Here is an 11546-nt window from a genome sequence, read left to right on the forward strand (position 1 = left end):
TGCGGTCTGAGTAGGTTGAGGCTACTTGGAGTAGGGGGCTGAGGGAAGGGCGGGAAAGCATCCCGGACCTGGTTTGTCTGGTCATAGTCTAGTACTTAAGTGAGTTAGAAGAGTGGGGGTTGGAAGAGAGCCCCGCCAGGAGAAAGGGCGTGCGCTTTGGGCGACAGAACGTCCAGACCTGGTTCCTTCTCTATCCCATCCCTGGGGGCGCTGCGTGTGAGGTTCCACCACGAGGAGGAGAGCTGCGCGTGCTGCGAGGCACGCAGTGTTTAGAAGAGACGAAGGTAGGAAACAGCGGTCCGGGTTTGAGTGGCGGGGATGTGCCTGCTGGGGTCTGTGCGGTCCGGGCGGGTTTTGGAGGGTACCTTGAAGTGTTGTCCCCGCCCCGGCCCCTAGAGGCGCACTTCCTGCATCCGCCCAGACCAAGTTCAGATCTAGTGGGAGTTCAAAAACAAAGTATGGTGAGAAACTAAGAACAGGCAAACAAACAGAACAACAACAACAAACTTAATAAGGTCCCAAGGTTTATCTCTGCTTAACTGGAGTCTAGATAGTTTGACTGGCGTGATTCAGCACCCCAAGGCTCCTCACACACCACAGCCCTTATTAGGGATTCCTACCCCAACGTGCTTTTCAGATCTTGTTCTCTTTCTCCACTTAACTCCCACTTTGGTGCAAAAGCACACATACACACGCCCACACACCTTCTTGAAGAAAAGAGACTGGGACAGGAGTTCTGGACAGGGTCCCCTTACCTATCCAGAGCCGTAAACTTTGAATGGGGTCCACCCTAACCAGAGAAATAAACCATCACATTCTAGTAGGTCTGTATCACCAATAAGAGCTCTTGGCAACTCCAGGAATGTCACCCACTCCCCCTTTGTAGAGAATTAGTAGTCTTTATGGGTTCTAGAAGAAGGGGAAGGCAGTCAGGGGAAGACTTCAGGAAGAAATCCCTGTGAAGTTACCAGAGGCCACAGAGCATTAAGAAAGTACATAAGAACTTTGAATGCTGAAGTCTGGAGCTTGTACTAGGCTATATTTCCTTAAAAGATTGTAGCCTTATTTCTTGGCCATCCCTCATACACACACAGGAACCCCACTTCTCCTGTGGTAGGTAAGGAATGGGTAACTGTATCTGAAATGCAACTGAGTATGAGAAATGCTTTAGTATTTCAAGGGAGTTCAGAAAGGGAAAAGGTGTCCCTTACCTCTCCAGGCCAGGTGAGAAAGGAGAACCCCCAAAGTGTAGGGATTGGCCCACCCTGTGAGAAAGCACCTCAGTTTTGTCACAGGAGCCTCTGATGCAGCGTTTTTGTGTCTAGAGGTCTGTTACTGGGAACTCCTTCCTTCTTGTGTCTGTATTTCTGTTTATATGAACCTGCAGGTGTATGTCTGACTGTATCCTGTGCTTATTTATATTAGTATATATTTATATCAATATAACAATCATGGTAGTCAGCTAGGGGAGAAGTGGTGGAGTGAAGATTGACATGAGATTTCTCTCAGATTAGAAAAATTCTACTGTCAGACCCTCCTTGGCAAGCCAGGGAGGAAGATGTTCCCAAGGGAAACTACAAGCTTTGTAGGAAAAGCAGGATTATTGGGTGTGGGAACTTTTCATTTCAGTCCCACCTCTTCATGCAGGAGGCCTCTTAGCTTAATAATTAAAACCAAATTAGGGCTGAGTGAGCCGGAGCCCCCGAATCAGCGGCTCCTTTAACCCCGTCCTGTCTGAGCAAAAAACAGACGCCCTCCAGCGACCTACACGCAGAGGCAGGGCCAAATCCAAAGCTGAGCTCCTGTGAGCTGTGAGAACAAAGAAGAGAAAGGGAAATCTCTCCCAGCAGCCTCAGAAGCAGCGGATTAAAGCTCCACAATCAACTTGATGTACCCTGCATCTGTGGAATACATGAATAGACAAGGAATGATCCCAAATTGAAGAGGTGGAATTTAAGAGCGAGATCTATGATTTTTTTCCCTTTTCCTCTTTTTGTGAATGTGTACGTGTATGCTTCTGTGTGAGATCTTGTCTGTATACTCTTGCTTCCACCATTTGTCCTAGGGCTCTATCCGTCCATGGTTTTTTTTTTTCTTAATAATTAATTTTAATTGTAATAACTTTATTATACTTTACCTTCGTTCTTTCTTTCTTTCTTTCTTTCCTTCCTTCCTTCCCTCCTTTAGACAACGAATCACCCCAAATTGAGGAGGTGGTCTCTGAGAGCAAGATTTATGATTTTTCCCCCTTTACCTCTTTTTGTGAAGGTGTATATGTATGCTTCTGTGTAAGATTTTCTCTGTATAGCTTTGCTTCCAACATTTGTCCTAAGGTTCTATCCGTCCCTTTTCTTTTTTTTCCTAAATATTTTTTAATTCAATAACTATATTATACTTTATTTTATTTTTACTGTATCTTCTTTCTGTCTTTTTTCCTTCTTTCCCTCCTTCCTTCCTTCCTTCCTCCCTCCCTCCCTCCTTTCTTTCCTTCTTTGCTTCTTTCTTCCTTCCTTCCTTTCCTCCTTTCCTTCTTTCTTTCCTCATACTTCTACTAATTCTCTCTACTTTTTCTCCCTTTTATTCTGAGCCGTGTGGATGAAAGGCTCTTGGTGCTCCAGCCAGGAGTCAGGGCTCTGCCTCTGAGGTAGGAGAGCCAACTTCAGGACACTGGTCAACAAGAGACCTCCCAGCTCCACATAATATTAAACGGCGGAAATCTCCCAGAGACCTCCATCTTAACACCAGCACCCAGCTTCACTCAACGACCAGCAAGCCACAGTGCTGGACAACCTATGCCAAACAACTAGCAAAACAGGAACACAACCCCACCCATTAGCAGAGAGGCTGCCTAAAATCATAATAAGGCCACAGACACCCCAAAACACACCACCAGACGTGAACCTGCCCACTAGAGAGACAAGATCCAGCCTCATCCACCACAACACAGGCACTAGTCCCCTCCACCAGGAAGCCTACACAACCCACTGAAACAACCTTAGCCACTGGAGACAGACATCAAAAACAACGGGAACTACGAACGTGCAGCCTGCAAAAAGGAGACCCCAAACACAGTAAGATAAGCAAAATGAGAAGACAGAAAAACACACAGCAGATGAAGGAGCAAGATAAAAACCCACCAGACCTAACAAATGAAGAGGAAATAGGCAGTCTACCTGAAAAAGAATTCAGAATAATGATAGTAAGGATGATCCGAAATCTTGGAAGTAGAATGGACAAAATGCAAGAAACAGTTAACAAGGACCTAGAAGAAATAAAGATGAAACAAGCAACGATGAACAATGCAATAAATGATATTAAAAGTACTCTAGATGGGATCAATAGCAGAATAACTGAGGCAGAAGAACGGATAAGTGACCTGGAAGATAAAATAGTGGAAATAACTACTGCAGAGCAGAATAAAGAAAAAAGAATGAAAAGAACTGAGGACAGTCTCAGAGACATCTGGGACAACATTAAACGCACCAACATTTGAATTATAAGGGTTCCAGAAGAAGAAGAGAAAAAGAAAGGGACTGATAAAATATTTGAAGAGATTATAGTTGAAAACTTCCCTAATATGGGAAAGGAAATAGTTAATCAAGTCCAGGAAGCACAGAGAGTCCCATACAGGATAAATACAAGGAGAAATACACCAAGACACATATTAATCAAACTGTCAAAAATTAAATACAAAGAAAGCATATTAAAAGCAGCAAGGGAAAAACAACAAATAACACACAAGGGAATCCCCATAAGGTTAACAGCTGATCTCTCAGCAGAAACCCTACAAGCCAGAAGGGAGTGGCGGGACATACTGAAAGTGATGAAGGAGAAAAACCTGCAACCAAGACTACCTACCCAGCAAGGATCTCATTCAGATTTGATGGAGAAATTAAAACCTTTACAGACAAGCAAAAGCTAAGAGAGTTCAGCACCACCAAACCAGCTTTACAACGAATGCTAAAGGAACTTCTCTAGACAAGAAACACAAGAGAAGGAAAAGACCTATAATAACGAACCCAAAACAATATAGAAAATGGGAATAGGAACATACATATCGATAATTACCTTAAATGTAAATGGACTAAATGCTCCCACCAAAAGACACAGATTGGCTGAATGGATACAAAAACAAGACCCTTATATATGCTGTCTACAAGAGACCCACTTCAGACCTAGAGACACATACAGACTGAAAGTAGGGGGATGGAAAAAGATATTCCATGCAAATGGAAACCAAAAGAAAGCTGGAGTAGCAATTCTCATATCAGACAAAATAGACTTTAAAATAAGGACTATTAAAAGAGACAAAGAAGGACACTGCATAATGATCAAGGGATCGATCCAAGAAGAAGATATAACAATTGTAAATATTTATGCACCCAACATAGGAGCACCTCAATACATAAGGCAAATACTAACAGCCATAAAAGGGGACATCGACAGTAACACATTCATAGTAGGGGACTTTAACACCCCACTTTCACCCATGGACAGATCATCCAAAATGAAAATAAATAAGGAAACACAAGCTTTAAATGATACATTAAACAAGATGGACTTAATTGATATTTACAGGACACTCCATCCAAAAACAACAGAATACACATTTTTCTCAAGTGCTCATGGAACATTCTCCAGGATAGATCATATCTTGGGTCACAAATCAAGCCTTGGTAAATTTAAGAAAATTGAAATTGTATCAAGTATCTTTTCTGACCACAACGCCATGAGACTACATATCAATTACAGGAAAAGATCTGTAAAAAATACAAACACATGGAGGCTAAACAATACACTACTTAATAATGAAGTGATCACTGAAGAAATCAAACAGGAAATAAAAAAATACCTAGAAACAAATGACAATGGAGACACAACGACCCAAAACCTATGGGATTCAGCAAAAGCAGTTCTAAGGGGGAAGTTTATAGCAAAACAAGCCCACCTTAAGAAGCAGGAAACATCTCGAATAAACAACCTAACCTTGCACCTCAAGCAATTAGAGAAAGAAGAACAAAAAAACCCCAAAGCTAGCAGAAGGAAAGAAATCATAAAAATCAGATCAGAAATAAATGAAAAAGAAATGAAGGAAACGATAGCAAAGATCAATAAAACTAAAAGCTGGTTCTTTGAGAAGATAAACAAAATAGATAAACCACTAGCCAGACTCATCAAGAAAAAAAGGGAGAAGACTCAAATCAATAGAATTAGAAATGAAAAAGGAGAAGTAACAACTGACACTGCAGAAATAAAAAAAATCATGAGAGATTACTACAAGCAACTCTATGCCAATAAAATGGACAATCTGGAAGAAATGGACAAATTCTTAGAAATGCACAACCTGCCAAGACTGAATCAGGAAGAAATAGAAAATATGACCAGACCAATCACAAGCACTGAAATTGAAACTGTGATTAAAAATCTTCCAACAAACAAAAGCCCAGGACCAGATGGCTTCACAAGTGAATTCTATCAAACGTTTAGAGAAGAGCTAACACCTATCCTTCTCGAACTCTTCCAAAATATAGCAGAGGGAGGAACACTCCCAAATTCCTTCTACGAGGCCACCATCACCTTGATACCAAAACCAGACAAGGATGTCATAAAGAAAGAAAACTACAGGCCAATATCACTGATGAACATAGATGCAAAAATCCTCAACAAAATACTAGCAAACAGAATCCAACAGCACATTAAAAGGATCATACACCATGATCAAGTGGGGTTTATTCCAGGAATGCAAGGATTCTTCAATATACGCAAATCTATCAATGTGATAAACCATATTAACAAATTGAAGGAGAAAAACCATATGATCATCTCAATAGATGCAGAGAAAGCTTTCGACAAAATTCAACACCCATTTATGATAAAAACCCTGCAGAAAGTAGGCATAGAGGGAACTTTCCTCAACATAATAAAGGCCATATATGACAAGCCCACAGCAAACATCATCCTCAATGGTGAAAAACTGAAAGCATTTCCACTAAGATCAGGAACAAGACAAGGTTGCCCACTCTCACCACTCTTGTTCAACATAGTTTTGGAAGTTTTAGCCACAGCAATCAGAGAAGAAAAGGAAATAAAAGGAATCCAAATCGGAAAAGAAGAAGTAAAGCTGTCACTGTTTGCAGATGACATGATACTATACATAGAGAATCCTAAAGATGCTACCAGAAAACTACTAGAGCTAATCAATGAATTTGGTAAAGTAGCAGGATACAAAATTAATGCACAGAAATCTCTGACATTCCTATATACTAATGATGAAAAATCTGAAAGTGAAATCAAGAAAACACTCCCATTTACCATTGCAACAAAAAGAATAAAATATCTAGGAATAAACCTACCTAAGGAGACGAAAGACCTGTATGCAGAAAATTATAAGACACTGATGAAAGAAATTAAAGATGATACAAATAGATGGAGAGATATACCATGTTCTTGGATTGGAAGAATCAACATTGTGAAAATGACTCTACTACCCAAAGCAATCTACAGATTCAATGCAATCCCTATCAAACTACCACTGGCATTTTTCACAGAACTAGAACAAAAAATTTCGCAATTTGTATGGAAACACAAAAGACCCCGAATAGCCAAAGCAATCTTGAGAACGAAAAAAGGAGCTGGAGGAATCAGGCTCCCTGACTTCAGACTATACTACAAAGCTACAGTAATCAACACAGTATGGTACTGGCACAAAAACAGAAAGATAGATCAATGGAACAGGATAGAAAGCCCAGAGATAAACCCACGCACATATGGACACCTTATCTTTGATAAAGGTGGCAGGAATGTACAGTGGAGAAAGGACAGCCTCTTCAATAAATGGTGCTGGGAAAACTGGACAGGTACATGTAAAAGTATGAGATTAGATCACTCCCAAACACCATACACAAAAATAAGCTCAAAATGGATTAAAGACCTAAATGTAAGGCCAGAAACTATCAAACTCTTAGAGGAAAACATAGGCAGAACACTCTATGACATAAATCACAGCAAGATCCTTTCTGACCCACCTCCTAGTGTAATGGAAATAAAAACAAAAATAAACAAATGGGACCTAATGAAACTTCAAAGCTTTTGCACAGCAAAGGAAACCATAATCAAGACCAAAAGACAACCCTCAGAATGGGAGAAAATATTTGCAAATGAAGCAACTGACAAAGGATTAATCTCCAAAATTTACAAGCAGCACATGCAGCTCAATAACAAAAAAACAAACAACCCAATCCAAAAATGGGCAGAAGACCTAAATAGACATTTCTCCAAAGAAGATATACAGAATGCCAACAGACACATGAAAGAATGCTCAACACCATTAATCATTAGAGAAATGCAAATCAAAACTACAATGAGATATCATCTCACACCAGTCAGAATGGCCATCATCAAAAAATCTAGAAACAATAAATGCTGGAGAGGGTGTGGAGAAAAGGGAACACTCTTGCACTGCTGGTGGGAATGTGAATTGGTTCAGCCACTATGGAGAACAGTATGGAGGTTCCTTAAAAAACTACAAATAGAATTACCATATGACCCAGCAATCCCACTACTGGGCATATACCCTGAGAAAACCAAAATTCAAAAAGAGTCATGTACCAAAATGTTCATTGCAGCTCTATTTACAATAGCCCGGAGATGGAAACAACCTAAGCGCCCATCATCGGATGAATGGATAAAGAAGATGTGGCACATATATACAATGGAATATTACTCAGCCTTAAAAAGAAATGAAATTGAGCTATTTGTAATGAGATGGATAGACCTAGAGTCTGTCATACAGAGTGAAGTAAGTCAGAAAGAAAAAGACAAATACCGTATGCTAACACATATATATGGAATTTAAGGGAAAAAAAATGTCATGAAGAACCTAGCGGTAAGACAGGAATAAAGACGCAGACCTACTGGAGAACGGACTTGAGGATATGGGGAGGGGGAAGGGTGAGCTTTGACAGGGCGAGAGAGAGTCATGGACATATACACACTAACAAACGTAGTAAGGTAGATAGCTAGGGGGAAGCAGCCGCAAGTCACAGGGATATTAGCTCGGTGCTTTGTGACAGCCTGGAGGGGTGGGATAGGGAGAGTGGGAGGGAGGGAGACGCAAGAGGGAAGACATATGGGAACATATGTATACGTATAACTGATTCACTTTGTTATAAAGCAGAAACTAACACACCATTGTAAAGCAATTATACCCCAATAAAGATGTTTAAAAAAAAAAAACCAAATTAGGATCAGGGTCAATAAAAATTAACTTTAAATTGGGCAATGTAGATTAAAGAAGACCTAATTCATTAAACTGAACAAGAAGGAATTAAGGTAAATTTTATTCACCAACTGTCTTTTTGCTTTAGTCAATTTTAATGTTTTGGAGAATTGGAGATAAGTTAACATGTTCTTCTGTGCTTAAGATACAGAAACCCTTTTGTTAGTGTTTCTTTGAATCATCATGTTAATAGATATGAGCCATTCTTATAAAATATTTTATAACCTCTCTTTGAAATAAATGCAGGAATAATGCTAATACATGACCCTGATCAAAATCCATTGCACCTTTATTATTTGCCTATGTTGCAAATATTTGTTTTTGAAATTCCATCACATAACATTTACTCTTACTTGAATACTATATATTCAGACTTGCTTTATCTTCCTATATTAACCAAGATATTCTACATTTTATAGCCTTTCCTAAATCATATAGCCTTCCATCAGAATTGTAACGGCTTCAGTCTAGGTGTCATAAATAAAAAATTCTTAGACCAATAAATATGTGCTTTAAAATAAGTATCATCGGGACGTCCCTGGTGGTCCAGCGGTTAAGACTCCACGCTCCCAATGCAGGGGGCCCGGGTTTGATGCCTGGTCAGGGAACTAGATCCCACATGCATGCCACAACTAAGAGCCTGCATGCTGCAACTAAAAAGATCCCACATGCCGCAATTAAGACCCGGCACAGCCAAATAAACAAATAAACAATAAAATAAAATAAATATTAAAAAGATAAGTATCACTATCACATATTTTACAAAACAATTTAATCCTCAGATTCTTACTTATCTTCAGCTGGAGTTGAAATTTATGTTTCAGATTCAATTAAACATGAACATTCATGCTTTGGAGACTCCAGCTGTTGGAAGAGGCTTTCTGAAAATTTTGTGAAAGCACTAAAAATTGACAGGGTTGGTCAAATCCCTCCCTGTCCAGTCCTTAGCCCTATGCTGGTGATAGTTAATGTTGAATGATTATGATAGAAGGCAGTGAGGGAGCACAGCTCCCTCTTGTGTGCAAAACAGAAGATGCCTCTCGCGGGGATAGGGACCCGTTCATTCATATATTCATCCATTCCATCCACAGACTGATTGGTAAGTATATGCTGCATGCAGGGGATGCAAAGATGGAAAGACAAAGTCGTCGCCCTTTAGGAGATTAGAAGCTAATGGGTTCTAAACGTTCAAACAGAGTGCAGTGTAATTATTGTGATCGTGAAGGTATGTTCAAAATGCAGTCAGAACATTAGAGGTGGGAACATCTACACTGGCCTGATGACGTCAGAGGAAACTTCACAGAGGTGGTAACACAAGCTGAGACTTGATGGGTGAAGAGTTTGCCATGGGAGTACGAGCATTCCAGACAGAGGAAATAGCATATACAAAGGCACAAAGGCTTGAAAGAGCGTGTCAGATTCAGGGAGAGGCCAGTAGTTCAGTATGGCTAGAGATTAGATTGCACAAAAGATGGAGATGGAAGTGCAGGTGGGACCAGATCACAAAGGACTTTGCATGTGATGGTGAGAAGATTAGATTTAACCCAGAGCAAAGAAGTGAAATGATTATATTTGCTTGTTAGAAGAATTGTTGTGGCACCGGGCCAGATAGGATGAGGCTGAACTAGGGTAGAGGCAGTAGGGAAGGAAATGCCTGGGTGGTTTCAAGAAATATTTAGGAGGTAAGATGGTTCAGCTCTCTGGCTTATTTGATTGATGAGGTGGTGATGCCACCAAAGAGACAAATAAAACAGAAGAAAAAGCAGAGTGGAGACCGTGAATTCAGTTTGGGACCTGTTAAATCCAAGGCATCCTTGGAACAGCCAAGTGAAATGTCCAGAGGATAGCTGGCCCTTTTGTGTTTGGAGCCCAAGTAGGGGGTCTATGTGGAGACATAGATTTGAGAAGCATCAGCCATGGGAATGGATGAACTTGCCGAGGGAATCATGAAGAGTGCTGGAAGAAGAGAGTCAAGACAGAATCCTAGGGAGCATAAATGTTTAAGAGGGGAGAAAGAACTAGCAAAGGAGCCACAGAAGGGTTGGCCAAAGGCAGGAGACCCAGGAGAACATGGTATCATGGAGGCCCAGGGAGGAAGCCTGAAGGAAGAGGAATTACTACAGAGAGATCAAGAATGATGAAAAGTGAAAATTTCCCTTTAGATTTAGCACTTGGTAACCTAAAGGAGAGAAGCTGGGGATGGGAAGAAGCCAGATTCACTGAGGAAATAAGGCAGTGGACATACATAGACTATTCTTCTTCCCAAAAGCCTGGCTGTGAAAGGGAGAGGGTGGCGTAAGATAGTAGCTGGAGGGGACCCAAAAGGTCAAGAGAAAGAGTTCCTTTTCTTTGTGTTCTTAAGATGGGAGAAATGTAAGCATATCCTTGAGAGAAAGAGCCAGCAGAGAAAGAGAAGCTGAAAAGTCACCAAGAGAAAGGGGGAGAACTGATGAGAAAGGTGGTGGTGAAGGCAGGCAGGATTGGAGTCAGAGCCCAAGAAGAAAGGAGTTACACATTCCTCTGGAATGGGAGAGTTGAAGAGTTAAGGAAAAAAAGCAAAACTTCATGTTAAAACTGAGACAGCGTTTATTTCACTTGCCCAAAAGACAGAATTAAACATTTAAACTGTCTCTTTATCTCTGCCTGATACCATGCTACTCCCCAGAGACAGCACCAGGAGGTGGCCAGCCTAGAAGGAGAGAGAGAGGTTGGGAGCTCCGATGTGTCATAGAGAATCACAGAATTTAGAACTAGAATGGGTCCTGGAGATCATCATATCCAACTGTAGAGGAGGAAGCCAAGAAACAGGGAGGTTGTCATTTGCCTGTCCAGTTATAAAATCAGTCAGTGAATGGGACCTTCCTGTCGGTCCAATGGCTAAGACCCCAGGATTCCAATGCAGGGGTGCAGGTTCAATCCCTGGTCTGGGAACCTAGATCCCACACGCCATGCAGTGTGGCCAAAAAAATTTAAAAATAGAAGAAAAAAAAATCGGTCAGTGAAGAACTGGAACTAGACCCAGAACTGATTCCTGCCCAGGGTTCCCATCAAGAAGGATTGGTGAAAGAGAGAAATGGAGTAATGAAATGTCCCCTCCTTCCCAATCTGGTAGCTTCCATTTATTAATATTATTCTGTTCCAGGTACTATTCTTAACACTTTACAGACACAATCTTGTTTCATATTCACACTGACCCTATGAAGTAAACATTATCATCATCATCCCTATTTTTAAAATACACCCAAGTCTCTGTAACTTGAAGAGGCAA

This window comes from Delphinapterus leucas, chromosome 2, assembly GCF_059928025.1.
Source record: "Delphinapterus leucas isolate spDelLeu-1000000601 "Yukka" chromosome 2, BTC_Dleu_Yukka2, whole genome shotgun sequence".
NCBI classification, from domain to species: domain Eukaryota; kingdom Metazoa; phylum Chordata; class Mammalia; order Artiodactyla; family Monodontidae; genus Delphinapterus; species Delphinapterus leucas.